The sequence below is a fragment of the Python bivittatus genome, unplaced genomic scaffold (genome assembly GCF_059951505.1).
Source record: "Python bivittatus isolate LINGU-HERP-01145 unplaced genomic scaffold, Pbiv_v1 ctg000080_np1212, whole genome shotgun sequence".
NCBI lineage: Eukaryota > Metazoa > Chordata > Lepidosauria > Squamata > Pythonidae > Python > Python bivittatus.
This window is the reverse complement of record NW_028277035.1, coordinates 83,033,269-83,051,264: the sequence shown is the minus strand read 5'-3', so window position 1 is coordinate 83,051,264 and position 17,996 is coordinate 83,033,269. Positions and strand designations below refer to the sequence as shown.

General features: G+C 39.3%; 1 protein-coding gene across 10 annotated transcripts in view; it reads right to left on the bottom strand.

Annotated features, from left to right (window-relative positions):
- FHIT (fragile histidine triad diadenosine triphosphatase) overlaps window positions 1–17,996 on the bottom strand; it is a 1,182,997-nt gene that overhangs the window by 799,629 nt on the left and 365,372 nt on the right. The window contains exon 1 of one of the 10 annotated variants that reach the window (XM_088134437.1): window positions 542–936. The exons of the other annotated variants lie outside the window; for them this stretch is intronic. The gene's annotated coding sequence lies outside the window, so the exon portion shown is untranslated. Of the gene's footprint in view, window positions 1–541; window positions 937–17,996 lie in introns of those variants that run through there. 10 annotated transcript variants of the gene reach the window in all.

Sequence of the window (17,996 nt, the reverse complement as noted above, 5' to 3'; positions counted from 1 at the left end):
CATCCAGGGGGCAGAAGGGGGGGAGGGAACACTTCAGAAAGTCAAAATAGCAGTGTCCACCATGCAATCAAAGCCCTGTGCATTTTTTTTCCATGCGTCAGACACCTACTGCACTTTAAAGAGTGAGGGCTTTGCTTGCAGTTCTGGCCGCCATCTTGACTTTTTTGACACTGATGCCCCTACATGATACAGGGAAAGAAAAAGACATTGCAACTGTGCTTCCCCTTTGTAGGAGAATCCCTAAACTAGAATAAATTGCTTTTTACGAAAAGAGCTAAGGACAGATCGCCCCGCCCCTTTCGGTTCTGACCCTGCCCACTTCGCACTCTGGTCCCGCCCGCCGCCCTTTGATCTCTTGAAAACCCTCTCAAGAGTTTCTGGAGCGTTCCAAAGTGCCTCGATCTCTACCCAGACGCGCTTCTTGCCTCGCTTTCCTGACCCCCGGGGAAACCATCTGCCGAAACAGGGCCTGAGTAGGCTGGTGAGAAAGCAAGAGCCGGCCATGCAAGGAGAAACGTCTAAGTCAATTGATCAAGCCTACCTTTACTCAGCTTTTAGTCCTGGGCTGACCGCCAAGCGTGGGACGCTGGGAGGTGCGCCTATCAGCTTTGAGCGCAGGGTAACCGGAAGCCGGTTTTGTAAGTAGCAATAAAAGAGCTTCTGACGCAACCGAGGGAAAGTTTGTTGTGTGTTCCCGCTGCAGCGGCTGCCGCCGCGGGACGGATGAAGAGGCAAGTTGTTTTGCAGCGCTGTCGAAGACCGGCGCGCCGATGAACGCAGGGACACCGCAGCTCCACGTTTCCTGCGGGAGTCAGCCCCACGAAATTCAGGGGCGCTCGTTTCTGAACAAACCGGGTTTGTTCGCCTTATCTGGGCCCTCAACGCAATTCTTGGTTTTGTGTTACTGTGGCTTCAAGACATAGGCATTTTTCTTTCAAAAAGATCAGATGCTGAGGGGTGTTGTTTGAAAACCCTTTGCAATCATTTCTATAAAAATGGACCTTCTTTGTTCATGCGTAAAGCACTGGGGGGCCTGTGAGAGTCATCCTCCATGCTGAAAACAAATTCAGCCATTTGTGCTTTTCTGAGTTTGACAATGGGAAAACAAAGTGCATTTGTGTTTGTTTGTTTACATCTCTCCATTTCAATCATGGGTCACATCAAATGTTAAATTACCCATTAAGTTGGCTTGGCTGTTTGAGAAGTTCTTTCTTAGACGATATAATGCTGGTTTTAGGGCAGCGTAAACCCTGTATACAGTATTTCCGAAAGGTGGTTTTTAAGGGAGATGTTGTGTTTGTATGTTTCATGTTATTATATAAACACCCTAAGAGGGCAACCAAAGAACATTTATGGCCTCTGCAGATCTGAGAACAAAAGACCCTGACTGACTTTGGAAAGGGTCCACTAAGCACAATCTTCTCTGCAGGAATATATTTAAAAAACCCAGTAGCTGAAATCTTTAAACTGCAGATGCCAGTGTTAAATCTGGATAGCATATGTTCTTCTACTCATAGGCTTAGGATCCTGTGCTGGTCCCTCACAGTTCAGGTTGAGCGTGGTTCATAAATCTCTGTTCTGTCGGAAAATCAAATCCACATTCAGGAAGTTGCTAATAATTGAAACTTCAAGACAGTCTTTGTTGTAGGCATGAAAGAAGTCATATATATGCATAAAAGATTGGCTTGCTGTAGATTGGCCTATAGCATATAACCATGGAATATATGGGCCAGAAGGGAACGTGGGGATATTGAGTTCAATCGTCTGCAGGAATCCACTGTGACAGCATTCCTACCAGATAGTCATCTAGCCGCTGCCTAAACACCTCCCAGTTCACTACCTCCTGGGGCAGTCTCTTCCACTGTTAAACAATTCTTAACTCTGTTAGAGTTTTTTTATTATTATTATTATTATTATTATTATTATTATTTCCAACTGAAATCTGCTTGTAATTTAAAACCACAGTTTCTTGTTGTGTGTTCTGAAAGAACTCTGAACTATTCTCCTTCACATGGTAGCCGTTCAGATACTTGAAGACCCCTGTCTCCCCTCAGTCTTCTCTTCTTCAGGTTATTTATACTCCTAAATCTTGGTACAACTCCTCCCATCTTTGTGTCATCTGCAAATGTTTTCTAAATTATATTTTCTAACTTCTCATATAAATTGTTTATAAATACATTAAATGGCATAAGGCCTAGAACAGAGGCTTGCATACATCAGTCGGTACTTCCCACCAGGTTGATGTGAAGTCAGTGGGAACAGTTGTTCAACCAACTAATGATAGCATAGTCCAGCCTGCATTTTGTCATCTTCTGTAGCAGAATCTCATGGGAGATTTTGTTGAATGCTTTGCTGAGGTCAGAGAATACTTTTCTGTGGCCCTCTAAACTTATCACACTAACAAACAAGATCAGGCTGATTTGACATGATTTATTTATTCATTCATTCAATTTATATGGATTTATATTTTTGATAAACCCATAATTTCTTCCATAATTTTGCCCAGTACTGACACTGAGCTGAGCAATCTGTAGTTATCCAACTCCTCTTTTTTCCCCTTGTGGAAGCTGGAACAACTGTTCTCTTTCTCTAGTCCTTTGGCATTAAACCCATCCTCCATAGTTTCTCAAAGATCACACAGAAGGATCTCATCCACAAGCATCTTCAAGTCTCTTTCATGTAATTGATCTGGTTCTGAGATTGTTCATAGTAGCCAGATGCTAACACGTATGTACATCTCTGTATATAATGTCAGATAGTGTTTAAATCTTAAGTTTTTTCTTGAGAAAGAGTTAACTGACTTTTAGCCATTTTTCCCAGCCCTGAGACTGAAATGTTTTGTGTAGTCTTTACAAAACAGCTCTCTCAGGTCTGAGTAGTGCTGGTTCTCATTACAAGTCCTTACAAGACTCCTGTATTTAAGCCTGTCACAGATGATGATTATAATACTCATAGCAGTAAAAATTCTCACTATTTTTATATTTTCCTTGCTTGTTAAATCCTATTTTCATTTAATTTTATTTAGTCACTTGTAAGAGGAATGTAAAATAAATCTACCTTAGATTTCCAGGGGAGTTTACTTATAAGATCTGCCAAAACAGTCTTCATCACTATAAAGCTTTATCAGAATCTATTTCTGGTCAAAAATCCATATTAAAAAGCCATTTCTTTTTAAAATGGTGTATCTAAAAGATAATGAATGTTTTTGAAAGTTTGGTACCAAAAGAGATAGATATATTAAAATAATAAAAGCTTACATCAGGGAATTTTAGATGTAAAATGTCTGCAGTGAGAACATTTGCCCAATCAAGAATGGCATTATGGAAATTGCTTGAGGAATTTACATTAACAGTTATGTACTAAAGGGGAAGTTGTGTTCAAAAGCTCCATATGTTAGGGAGAGTTGTGAATGAAAACAGATGCAGATTTTTCACAGGTTTTTTTTTTGTTTTTGTTTTTTAACAAAACCATGGGGTGGAATGTTTCCCTACTGATATAGATTATGAAACAGAAAAGGTTTGTATCAATTTGCACATCTCTACCTGTTATTGTGAAATAATTTTTTCCCAAACCGAATGATAATAAATCAACCCTTCAGCTTTCTGTTCTTACCATCTTAAGATCCATACTAAAAACTGAAGTAAAACCAGAGTATATGAAAGCTGCCATGGGTAATCCAGGTAGTGCAGTAATGTTAATAGCTCTTCTGGTGGCACTTCTCTAGTGTGTGAAGTGAAGCTCTCTCACAGCTGAGGGGTTTCTGAACTGGAAATGCCCAACGATGCAACCTAGAGCTTTCTGCATGTAAAAGCATGAGTTTTGTCATTAAGTTGTCCTTTTTTTTTTTTTATGCACAGCGATGTGGTATGTTCTCTCCACCCAAAAAGGCAAGCTTCTTTAATAAAAGAACAAAAGCTTTCCCCGTCTATGATAGTCTACAGATCCCATACGTTTGTATATCCTTTATTTAGTTTGCTTTGTTTCCAGAATGTTGATTATAACCCATTGTTTGGCAGATACTGGCATGGAAACAAGAATAGTAAGCCCAAAAAGGAAAGCATATAACAGTTGGTGTGATCCATGAAATACAAAGACAGAACAACTGGAAAGAGAAGCTATGAAGGCCATAAAGAATGTGAAAAGACGCTCAAATCCCTAATTTTGATAGTTACTGAATGTTCAACACTGTCCATTGGTTCATTCTGGTCCCCAAGATAGGAGATTCTCATTGCTTAGGGGGCAATTTCTGGACAAAATTTAAATATTTTTTCTAGTACAGCCTTTGATCTCAATACCTAAGAAAGACAATGTCCTTATCCTCTGATCTTGATCATTTACTTTCAAATCATCCCATTGATTATTCACATTTCTGTCCAGCATGAATTATCTGAGTTTCTTTTTTAAAAAATAGGTCCAGTTTCAGGTCCTGAATTTTTGAAAAGCACCAAGATTTTTTAGTAAAGCATGTGAATACACTTATAAATAAAACGATGGAGTGCAAAAACATGTACATTATATACATCTAGTAACTTCATGAGAGAGAGCCAGTTTGGTGTAGTGGTTAAGGCATCAGATTAGAAACCAGAGGACCGTGGATTCCAGTCCCACCTTGGGCACAAAGTCAGCTGGGTGACCTTGGGCCAGTCCCTCCCTCTCAGCCCTAGGAAGGAGGCAAGGGCAAACCACTTCAGAAAAACTTGCCAAGAAAACTGCAGGGACTGGTCCAAGCAGTAGCCAGGAGTCAAAAACTGACTCCACCTTTCCCACCACCATTTTAAAAAAGGGCAGGTGGGTATGCTGAAAGAAGGAGTCATGTTCCGTGCTGAAGAGGCAACTGGAATCAGCATGTCTGGAAGGAGCTTGAAGTTAAGTGAGATTGTGGAACCCAGCTGGAAGTCAGAAGGAGTAGCTACAGAGAGAAGAAGGATGTATGGCAGCAGGACCAGGAGTAGCAGCAATCACTGGAATGTCCTCCCCCACAACCAACAGAATAAGAGCCTCAAGATGAAGCCACTGAAAGAGCCCTGGAAATGCCAGCCTCAGCATAACCAGGGCAAACAAGCTGAAGGGTAGCTCAGCCTGGGAAAAGAGAGACATGAACCTTGGTTTCCCCACACTTCACAGCTGGGAGGGCAGACATCCACACTGCCTCTGATTCAGGAGCTAGTAAACAGCCATCAAAATCAGGAGCCCTTGGTAACTTACCAGAGGGTTAACTATCAAAGGATGGCTAAGCCCCCATAATTAACAAAGGTGAGGATAATTAAAAACTGTCAGAGTAAAAGGATGCCCATACAACCTGGAAGATTTACAGAAAGGAAGCCTAGAAATCTATAGAAATAGAAGCAACTCTTAAGTAAAGCATGGAAGATGCCAGAATAATGCATATAGAAATAAAGCATGGAAATGCATAGCTACAGAAATAAAAAACACAAGTAAGTAGTAAGTAGAAGAAACTACAGAGAAGTACGTTAGAGAGATGTGGAAATAAAAAAACTAGAAATAGATGGGTTTCAAAGTGATAGCCATAAGACATAGAAGTACAAAGAAAAAAAAATCCTAAATTGTGTGGGAAAAGACACTTTTTTCTTATATTTTCCCTTAAACCAAAGGGAGACAAAATTCTCTCTCTCTCTCTCTCTCTCTCTCTCTCTCTCTCTCTCTCTCTCTCTCTCTCTCTCACACACACACACACACACACACACACACACACACACACTTCACCTTTCTTTTCCAACTTATTTTCCAAGCTGGTACTTTTTAGTGATGTTGTAGTGAAGTCCAACACAATTGGGTTCAGGAAAGTTGTACAGTGTTGTACGTTGCCTACAGTTGTAATGGCAACCAACTGGTGTAGTTTTAAAAGAGGACTGGACAGATTAACGGAGGGTCAACCTATCAGAGATTACTAACTTGATGGCTAGCTCCTGAATCATAGGCAGCAATCCTGGTTCCAGCAAGCAACAGTGGAAGTGAGAGTCATGTAGGCTCGTGAGCTTCTCAAACGCATCCAGTTGACCACAGGATGGCACAGATGGGCCTGTTCCAGCCTCAGAGCTCTTACATTGTTATGGGCCACATATTTAGTTATACCAAAAGTAAACAAACCATACTTTGGCTTGGTGCAATGTGTGAATCCAGCCATTCTTTTTCTTTTCTTCTCTCAAGGTAAAAGGAAAACAACAGATGGCTGAAACAGAACAATTTATTTCCAATTTATTGAAAATGTTACCAGTCCCTGAATTGGATTCAGGAAGCCTTTTTATTTTATTTTATTTTATTTTTTCCTTAGTTTGTATTACTTTTTTTATCTTGATAACTGTAAACTTGAATAAAAATTATTATAAAAGAGAGAGAGAGTTGAGAGACCATCACTGCCATAGCAGCAAATGTAGAGAGGAAAGCCTGCCATTAAAAAGATAGCACAAAGAGAAGTAAATCTTCTCGTTGAAAAATGTGTAGCCGCCTTAAATCTCTTGTCCTTGCCAGACAATTGAGCTCATTTAACTTCCTTGGAAATCAGAAAATATTGCAATTATACAAAAGCTACATAAAACCTGCTAACTAATGCTTTGTAGTGAGGGGTCAGGCTAGTGACATGAAGAACCTCAAGCAACTTTTGTCGAGATGCAGTGAATCTAATCACAATCACACAGTAGCAATGACAGAAGCTAAACCATTGTGCAGAGGGTTTTTCCTCCCTTATCTGAAACAATATGAAATAATGAGCTGTAATCTGATCTGTATTTTCTGTGACTGTTGCAGGGCAGATGGGAAGTCAGACCATGAATCCATTTTCTCTCAGCCTTTCCATTGAGTCAGGAATGGGAATTGGGTGAGAAGTTGCTGAATCTGTAGAATTATTAAACATCTTCATTACAGTCCTTGAACTTCTGCAGATAACGCTCAGAGAACTGTCCCACAACAGACTTTCAAAGGAAGCCTGAACATCCAGTTTCTTTCAAAATCCAGTACTCAGTTTTCACATGTCAGAATCACAGCATACTTACTTGCAGTATTAATATACTGCATCCATAGATAAGCCACATGAGAGTCAGTTTAGTGTAGTGGTTAAGGTACCAGGCTAAAAACTGGGAGGCTGTGAGTTCTAGTCCCACCTTGGGCACAAAGCCAGCTGGGTGATCTTGGGCCAGTCCCTCCCTCTCAGCCCTAGGAAGGAGGCAATGGCAAACCATTTCTGAAATTTTGCCAAGAATACTGTAGGAACTAGTCCAAGCAGTCACCAAGAGTCAGCACTGACTTAAAGGCACCCCCCCCAAAAAACAGTATCAGAATTTTCTCTGCATCTAACCATTAAGAGATTAGGCAAATGCCACCCACCACTATGGTTGGTGTAACATCACATAACTCTTCCCTGTTTATGGTTATCGGGTACTTTTATCTGAAGTTTCAGCTAGAAATTGCTGTGTCTGCTACAGAGCCCTAGCGTATTTGGTAACCCAAGAAATATTTTAGGCTTGGGTTCTTGAAACCTGAAATATTAGGTTATGTCATATTGACCCTAATTTGACAACTAGCATCAGGTTTTTAGGTTGGGTTGAGGACAGGGAATTTGTCATCAGGAATGAATCTATTCAACAAAGCACAATGCTCTCTATGCGCCATTCTTGGCCCTTGCCAGAGCATGGAGACTTGGAGGATCATGGCTTGCTTCCAGATTCAGTTGCCCATAATTTTGTCTTGAACATGACAGGTATAATATCTGTCTTTCTAAATAACTGTTCCCGTCCACATCTACTAGATTGAAACTGTAAAAAAACAAACTTTCAGTTCTGTATGCATCTGTTCCATCTGATTTGTGTTTGCCCTGCAAGGTAGTCCAGAGAAGAAGCACACGCAGAAGTACTAGCTCTAACGTTATTGTAAGGCTACATTAACAGAATCCTGCAAGTCTGAAAGTGCATTTCTCCCCCCATTGCCTTTACAACCCAATAAACTAGGGAGGGTCCCTTCTGAGATGTTTGCCATGCCCACATTCCTTCTGCGGGCTAAGCTGCCTCTTATCCGACCATTCCCCTGGCTGTGGCTTTTCCCCCTGTCTCCCAAGGTCACTCTCACATACCCTTTACTGTGTGTAAAATGGTGGTTTGAGCATCCAGACAGCTAAAATGTTTGGTGATACAGCTCCAAAGCCCTCAGCTCTGTAGACCTTTTACCCAAAATCCACTATCCAAAATCCACTAGAGTAAAAATAGCAAGCAAGGGACACTTTCCTTGTTTTTATTCTGCTTTACTTTGATGGGAAGACTGATACTTGTCCCTTTTGGATTGCTTGATTTTTTTACATAAAGTTACCTTCTTCACTCTTCCCAAAGCTACATGTGAACCAAAGTATCCTTCCATAATGAAATCCACATTTTTATATTTTAGAATGGCAGTTTACAACTTAACAGCCATGCATGTAAAAGTGCATGTGCTGTGAGAAAGTATACAGAAACTGCATTATATTAAAAAAAAGATTGCTTGCAAAAAAAGTGCCCACCAGAAAATGCATAGTTAAAAATGTATATATATTCTGAGAAATGCACATAAATCCCTCCACAAATTTTGTGCAGGTTACACTTGCAATCTCAAGTAGAAGTTGAAAGGAGATTGTAATAAAAAAAAAATCAAATGACTCTGAAAAGAACAGAATTACTCACATGGGTGTCCACAGAGGGAAGGCAAAAAAGCCCAAAAGGCTGTGACCTTATCATTGAAACCACGCCCCTTTTTACATATGTCACACATTAGAAGGGGGTGGGGCTTCAGTGGTGTGGTCACAATCACCATCTTGACCCTTTTTTGCCACCTCTGTGGATGCTCCTGCAATCCAGGGTAGCAGGTGGGCCCTCCCTGGCAGGAAGTACAATGAAAAGAACAGAATTCTTTCCCAAGTCACACATCCATGCATTTAGAGGGCACCAAGTTGGAGAAAATGTACTCTGGAATAATGTCTCGTTTGAAAATGTTGGCTTTTTTTCAACTGCTACTTTTCGTCAGTCCCAACAAGCACTGGCTCCAATCGGCTACCGCAGAACAAGACACCCATCCATGTTCACGATGCAATACAGTTCTTCATGCTGTTCAAAAACAGGTTAAAACTCCTATAGAATTTGTAAGCATCTCTTAAGAATTTAAACATTTAAAAGAAAATATTTGTTTAGATATCAATGGTTCTATCTGTATTCCATCTTGCCACCAGGTCAAAGAAGCCTCATGGCACTCCATCTTCCTTGCATTCTCACAATGGCTCTACAAAGTTAATTGGAGACATTATAATCGGGCCATGGTGGGAGAGAATGGAGAATTGAACACAAATCTCCATAGCCGCAGCCTAATACTAGCCCTTAGATTTCTTTTTCATTTTCTTTTCTTTCTCTCTTTTGCAGCTCTCAAAGCCCCTTCCAACCACAATGGCCCAAAACAAGCTGTGTGGTTTCCCATCATTTTAAAATAATGAACACATGAAAATGGAAGCGTGTTACAATAGGATTAACAAGTGCCCTCTTCAAGCGTTCAAGTAACAGAAATGCTCATCATGTTAGCAACCAGGCCTTTGGCTCCCATGTAACCAACAGAGCTTTTTATCTCCAGACATCTATACCTGTATACAGAAGCTGGTACAGTATGGGAAATGTTAGCAGAGGACAGCTTACCTAACACATTGATAGAGTCAGCACTCTGGTTATCTGAATGTATTTATGGAGCTGTAGTTCGACTATATGTAAAATAAAATGCAAGGAGAAACTCGGAGATTCTTGACCCTGACCATGTGAGCCCTGCATGGGATCATTACTCTGTCAGAACAGCCCACATTCTCCTGAAAAATGTTACGTGCAGCTCTTGGTCACCAAAAGTATGCCCACCCCTAACTACTGCCTTTAATACAGCTAGCACAAGGCTCACTGGGGTCATTTCAGTTAAGAAAGGTCCTCAGAATGCCTTAGTCAAGTGAGATAGCCAATTAAGTAGACATCTATTTAAAAAAGAAGGCTCTCTCGTCACATGGGGCTCTTTGATCATTTTGACTGCCATTCCCAGTCTCCTAACATCACTGCCGTCACTTTCCTTTCATAAACCAGCCTTAAGCACAGATAATGCCATTCATTAGGAGGACCAGGCAGACATGGTGGAGCCCATTTGTAATCATTTTTTGTTGTTGATGCCTGAGGTTCTTGTGGCAAAGTTTCTTTTTTTTTTGTTTTTAAAGTGAGGTCTGGGTGAACTCATCAGTGCTCATTAGTAGCATTACATTGCAGGGTGCTATTTGAAAAGCTATTAAAGTCGATCGGTAAGGCTGTGATTGCTTGTGCTGTTTTATTTCTTTTTTCTTGTTATTGTTGGCATAAGTGTCAAATTAAAGATACACCTATAGCACAGCGCTATGCATATTTATTGTAAAGTAAGTCCCCACTGTGTTCTATCGAGCTCATTCCCAGGAAAGGTCCTTAAGACTTCAACCTAATTGTAACTTTTTCTAGCTGTGCAGCCCTGAACTTTATTTATTCAGTTTATATCCTGGCACAGGCTTTAGGAAGCCTCAGAATATCTAAAAGTCTCATGGTAGTTAGTTTGCCCTTGGGAAAATGATAAATAAAATCTAGAGGAATAGATATCAGTAAACAAAGGGTCTTTCAAGCATTGGTCGATGCAATCCGATAAATGTTACTTTCCAATGTGGCATAGAGGTTAAAGTGTGATAGGACTGGGTGATTCTGGACTGGCCACTCTTTTTCAACCCAACCTATGGCATGCAGTTGTCCTTATGGAAAGAAAATGAAAGGAGATCTTCATTTAGGCTGCCATGAGCTCTGGAAGAAAAGTGGAGGGGAGAGGGCAGGGATATAAACTCAACAAATGAATGAAAACTTAAATGAAAGTTTTCAAACCAAAAGAAATGCAAAATAAATGGTCTGCTAACAATCACCCCACCCAGATCATTCATTTCATTCTCTACAAGGTAAATCACACACCCCCTCCAAAAAAAGACATTTAAACTCCATGTATCTCAAGATAGAGAAAATATTTAAAATTTCAGGAAATTTAGAACATGATTCTACATATGTATTTACCTGAAAATAAGAGGACCCTGAATTTAAGAAAACCAGGAAGATTATATAGAAGAAAAGGCTATAAACATACACCAAAGCTTTGTACACACTGCCTCCTCCTTAACAAGAGTTGCCAGTTCTCACTGAAAATAATCCTGCAGATTTTTTCTCCCAACAAATGTGTGCGTGTGACTCTCTTATATGTGGATTTGTGTGTCTCTGTGTCTGCGTGTTTATGCATTGTTGGCCAGAGGAGAAAAAAACCCAAAAAAGACTTCCCAGGGCAGTAAGTTCAAATTAATATTAGGTCTTAAATCAGCAATGTAAGATACCCCTTTGTACTATTAATTCTTCCCCATCACATCCATATACACACACCATTCACTCACACACAAACTGCTCAGTTGCACACAAAGAACTATTGACAAAATCTGGACTCTGCTAGCATCACTGTATGCATTCTTACTCTGTAGTCAGTTCCTAGATAAGAGTATGCACAGACTACTCTTGTGCTGCGGGTGACACTGCTGGGAAAATGGTTTAATAGAAGCATTTAACAGAGGCTACAGCTATAACAAAAAGCATGCTTTCTCTGTAATATTTATTTATTAATTAATCAAAGTCGTACTCCACCACAGTCACAGGACTCTTGACAGCTCTTAATATGTCCCACAGTGGCTCTTATTCACAGGTAAACTTGGTTATAGTTTCTAGTCTTGTTCGGCCAGTGTGCTAGCCTCGTCCTCTTCTTATTTTCTTCCACATGGAGAGGTCCTCTATCCATGGACATTCTCCACTGATTTACAAACCTGACTCCCAAGTCTTCATTTGCATGGAGAACTTCCATGGATAGAGGAAGCTCCCCAATTCAGTCACTCATTGCTTACAGGTAGAGGATAACAAAAGGAGGGTAGAGCAAGTGTGTTCAGGTCAGTTTCATCCTTGCTGAATGATTTCTGCAATGGTTTCATCTCTTCTCCCCTCTCCATTTCAGCCAATGACTTTCATTCTTTGCACCTCCCACCCATGAACTCATTTTCAACACCATCTTCTATGACTCCTGTGTTCTCAGAGAACATAAGACTGCCACCCTTCACAGATAATTATTTGGGAAGCAAAAACTCATCATCCTTTCAGGTAAATGCAGCACTCCAATAGAAGAGAATGTACTGATGGTGTTACCTAGTTGGGTAATGAAATGTCTGCAAGCAAACAACCAAGCTCAGAGAGCACCAAGGACTCCACAAATACAATACTCCTCACTCTTGGGATTCAAAGGCTAAAAGATGCCACAAAGATGCCACTTGCCTTAAAAAAACCAAACATGACTTTTTCCAAGATCACATTAAGCTGTGACAGGCAAGCACTGCCTTGCTTTCATTTTGTTTAATTTAGTTATTTTTTTGCAGGGAAGGATTGCAATAAAAGTTCATTTAGAGAATAGTGCTGTAAGTGTGAAGTTTAGGCTTGTGGCAAAGGTTGAACCAGCAAACCCACTAGAGTTCTTTGTGCTTCTTTGACAGAAATAGAATCTTCTCTAACACACAAGATGCCCTTATAGAAAAGCATTTTCAAGACAAAAAAGTCTTTAAAACAGCATATGACTTTCTTATTTTATGAGAAATGGAAATTTCTACCTAATATATAAACTTGCTTCTGAGATCCATCTTGAGAATGTTTGCATATGTGGCTGAGACAAGTGATTGCACGTAATCCTCACTTAACAACCACAATAGGGACCAGAAAATTGGTCATTAAGTGGGGTGGTCTTTAAGCGAGTCACCACGTGACCAGACCCGATTTTACGATGATCATTAAGCAAATCATGTGGTCGTTAAGTGAATCCAGCTTCCCTAATCGACATTTTTGCTGGAATTCACTTAACGACCATGTGATTCACTTAACAACCATGGTGACTCACTTAACGTCCATTGTAAAAAAGGTCACAAATCACAATCATGTGACCGCAAGGTGTGGTGTGACAGTTTGTGACTGTGATAAGTGTGAGTACAGGTCGTAAAGCACTTTTTCCAAGGCCATTGTAACTTCAAACCGTCATTAAATGGTCAGCGAGAACTACCTATATCAATATCCCCACCCTAACATACAACTGTTCACTATAGAATGGTTCTCGGCCACTGGTGTGTGACACCTTTGTCCCCAAGAGAGAGAGGGCCCATGAGAGGGCAGAAGAGAGAAGAACAAAGAAAGTGGGCTGAATGGGTTAAGGCAAAGGGGACAGAGTATCTTGGCAGACTGTTTCTAGGAGTTTGGGACTGGAGTAATATCTGTAAGGTTTGGGCTTAGGAGCAAAAATAAAATAACTTATTAGTCTCCTGAGTTTTTTCTCATAATTTGGGAAAGTATATTGGGGGCTTAGGACTTGGGGAAGACTTTTCTCAGTGAGAAATGTTGCCTCAGACACAACTGTCTCTCATTCATTGTTGTACATTTATAACTAGTGACAACAACTATAGCTTTTATGTCTTTAAACTTGCCATAACTGATAAATATAATAACAGAGTCTCTCTAAATCAGTGTTGTCCAAACTTTGGCCACTTTAAGATGAGTGGACTTCCCCATGCTGGCTGGGGAATTCTGGGAGTTGAAGTCCACTCTTCTTAAAGTGGCCAAGTTGGACAACACTGCTCTGAATGTTCTTCTCTGGAAAAAATAGGCTTTGGTTCTTTGAGAGAGTGGCTGGCAGGACATAAAATGTAGAGAACTCTAGAGGAGCACTAGGGTATCTTTGGGAAGATGGAGGGCAGAAGAAAAAAGATTTTAAAATGACAGATTCATAGAATTTCCTTACAAAAACTATGAATTAATACTAAGAACAGAATAAAACAAGCTTTTGGCCCTACAATTGCTAGAAACCTTAGCAACAGGGCAACTTCACAATCTTGTTCAGTCTTTACTTAAACGATTGTATACAGTCTATTCTAAATGCATCCTTTTCTAAATATTATGATGTATTTCTTGGTTCAAAACCACAACAATGCATATAAAATTCATACAGGATGGCAAAGCATAGTTTAAAGTATATGTTTTGAGATAAACCTTTTAGCCATCTGGATTTTGTACAAAAACATCAGAACTGATTTAAAACCCTTCCTATTTTTTTCAGAGGCCTTCTCAAACTGTGAACCTAACTAAAAATTTTCTTCTTCTCAGCTTTTTGGAAGAATTTGTAACTAAAGTTGTTCTGGAGAAAGCGCTTGCATTTTGAGCAGAAAATCAGAGCCTCCTCCCCCCCCCCCAATTTTGTAACTCTTTTCTTTCCTGTTTCTATTTATTTATTTGCCATTCTTTGTTTGAGGTAATGGCAGTTCAGTTGCAAATCCATCTGAAAATTCCCCAGCAGTTCTGGATATACTGTGTGGTTCCTGTATGCTTACTTAAAAGGAAATCTCACTGAGTTTGCCTTATTCCTACATAATTGGGTATAAGATTGCAATTTTACACACCCAACGTACTTTCCAAAAAAAGAAATGCCGCATTCATAACATGATGATGAGATTATTATATCCTACACCATGCCATCCCTTTTAATTTACTAACCTTGATGTAAAGCTTTATCAAGTTTATAGCTTGTGAATCTAAAACGTATTTACCAAATTTAATACACCATAAACTGTATTTTTAAAAAATGCTATTAGACATTTAGTAAAGTAAAATTACTGCAAGTATTATGTAATAATAGGTGTTTTTGACCATGCGTCTAGCTTCAGCTTTGATCTCTTTTTCATAATATATCCTTCCCACCAGGACTCAAAAGAAGAGAAAATGCTATATATTACTCTTATTTTTTTGTAGAAAAAAAATGGTTTGGTTTGGTTTGGTTTTGAAAGTTGCATATCCAGCCTTCTTGTTTTCTTCCTAACAGAAAACTCACTCCTAATTTATCAAGGGATGGCTATGCCTACACTGAAGAGGAAGTATTGTTTAAATGACTTCTGGAATCTGAAATGATTGATGTATGCATGGATAACAGAATATAATAGATTCTTTAGTGACAAAAAATGAAGGATAATGATTCTGTCTTCAGGGAAACATTAGTGGTTTTTGCTGACTAGTGATTATGTCAAAAGGCCAGCATCAAAAGTATCAAAAGATCTACAGCCTATAGCAAAAATTTGTTTCCTTGTTTGAGTGATCAAGCAAAGCACATTAGTTAAAGCAGTTAAAAAATATGATTGTTTGCTAAAACTGTATTATTATTTCCTCTCCACTAGTTTCACCTTTCCCTAATTTATCCCCTCTATTTAAGAAAACTTTGTTTTAAAGAGACCCTTACTCAAAAGGAAAGAGAAGCACTTCAGTGTGGGCTAGGAAATAATCTTGGATGTTTTATTTTTGGTTCAGTGGTTCCGCCTCCTATCGGGAAGAGCAGAAGATACCTTGTACCCATGCCTGGTTGGTACAGAACCTATTCAGCATCCAGGAGGTCAAGCAGTTCTTGCTTAGTTGTACAAATTCTAGAGTATAGATGGTAGATATACTCAGAAGACAGGATAGAAGAGAGCATAAGGCAACTTTTCCTACCTTGGCATCCCCAAGGTGTGCAGCCTTCAAGTCCTAGAATTTCTTGCAATGGCCATGTTGGCTGAGGAATTCTGGAACTGAGTCAATCCAGAGGATGCTCAGGTTGGGAGAGGCTGGCATAAGGAGTAGGGTGTTAGAAGCTAGTTTAATCTCCAGCCTATAAAAGGCCTGAGCATTTGCAGGAGAGGAGAGAATTATCTAGGAAGACTAAGATGTAATACAGTATGAATTCAAGACAAGAGAAAGTTGAAATTGCCTCCATCTTTGCAAGAAACTGTGCAGCCTGAGCTCCCATTATATCACCATTTATTTGTTGTAAAGGTTGTAAAAGCTCATCCCCAAAACATAGAAAGAAGCCAGCAGCCCATCTGGACCAGGTACCTTTCCTGTTTTAGTCTTTTTAATAGCTTCACACACTTATTGTTATAGGTCCATTCAAAATTTGTCTCTGATTCTCTGTGATCTTTGGTAAATTCTGTTTATATAACTATCCATCCAGTTTTTCTGAGGAAATTTCTTGACCTTTATATAAGGCAGAATAATACTGATGAAACATTTTTCTCATATTTGTATTATCTGTTATTACAGTATTTCCTTCTTGTAACTTTAATATCACCTTCTTTTCTTTTTCTTTTCGCAATTTATATGCCAACCATTTCCCCAGTTTATCTACAAATTCAAAATGTCTTTGTTTTGCATAATTCATCTTCATTTCCATCTCTCTCACTCTTAACATAGATAGTTGCCTCTGTAAAAGCTTAATTTGGTGGGTAATAGTTGTCATCCCTGGGGATTTTTAAAACTTTTTCTTCCTTTTTTTAATCTCATCCAAAACCATTTGTATGTTCTCTTGCCTTTTCTTTTCAAGTTCACCATTACATTGTATAAAGTATCCTCTTACAAAAGCTTTACTTGCATCCCAAAACTCATCTCTCTCTTTAATCATTTGCTGTAAATCCTCCTCCATAAAAACATGAAGATGCAAAAACTCTTGAGTGGCAATTTCTTTGACAATTCCAGGGTTGAGGAGTTTCCCCTTCTGTGGCTATCTTTCAGTCCTCTTTCACAAGAGTGGCCAGCCTCCACTGGGGAGTTGGGTATTTGTGGCGTTCCAGATGTTTCTGAGATATAATCCCCAGCAACTCTCATCATTGTTCATGCTGCATTAGACTACTGGGAGTTGTGGGCTCAACATTAGAAAAAAGTCTGAAAAAAAAACTGTTTAGTGATAGAAATGACTGCTTCAGGCAGTTAAATTTCCTTCCCTGGAGGTATTAAAGTGTGGGCTGGACAATTAAGTAGTAGAAGTGTTGTTGAAGCAGCCTGCATTTAGATCTTGTACTGAGTAGGGACTTGGATGCTCAATTAATCTCCTTTCAGCTCTGATCTTCACAGGTAAGTGGTATTCAAACTGCTGGGTCCCAATCATATTTCCCTCACCCCCCTCCCAATGCTCATTCTGCTGGTAGCCTGACTAGAAAGAGAGTCAATCATACGACATACTGCTGGAGTGTGTGGACAGCACATCATTAGATAAACTTCAGAGACATCAGTTAAGGGTGAAAGGAAATAAACTGTTTCCACTTGTTAAAGTTGTACATTAAATGCATCTTTGGCCAAGGCCTAGACTGTAGAAAGGAATCTAATCTAAGAGGTACAAATCATGCACCATACACTTAAATAATCCAACTGCACTTAACCAGAAACATAATTGTGCTCTCTGTTTCAAATTTGAATTTTCTGTGCCATGCTTTCTAGCCATTACTTGTCTTATTGCCTTCCGCTAGAGGAGAAAACTTATAGGACCCTTATTTCTTCAACATGAGAGTACCGTGACATCAAAGCACACTGAAGTATTTCTGAATATTTTATTAACTGAAAAAGGTTGAGGTTAAGTATATGTATTTCTGGATTTCTCTACATTAGTAACATATATAAATGGGGTTTTTTTGTCAGCTTGCTGCATTCTCTAATTATGAAGTTCAATATAAACAATAATGGAGTTTGGTCACACAGTATGCATGTTGAGTAAGGCATTAGGAAATATAAACTTTCAGTTCCACCATTACAAATAAAAACTCTTTTTTTCAAATCAAGTAGAGTGGAATGGCATACAAAGGCAAGGAGGAATGCAAGGACATGTCAAATAAATTTCCAATCAGTTTCTCTTTATTGCAAAAGAAAACTTACTCTATGTTCAACTTGTCTCTTGTTTCAGAGCAGCTTCCATTCTTGTAAAGCGAAAGTCATTCATTGTAAGGTTCACATGCATTGTATATAATGTATACAATGCATGTATCATATATCTCTGGGTTATCTACATTTCTCTAATACTAGTGTTTTCATATTCATTTTTCCTTGTGTACAATTTTCTAAAACAATTTTCCTGAACAGTAA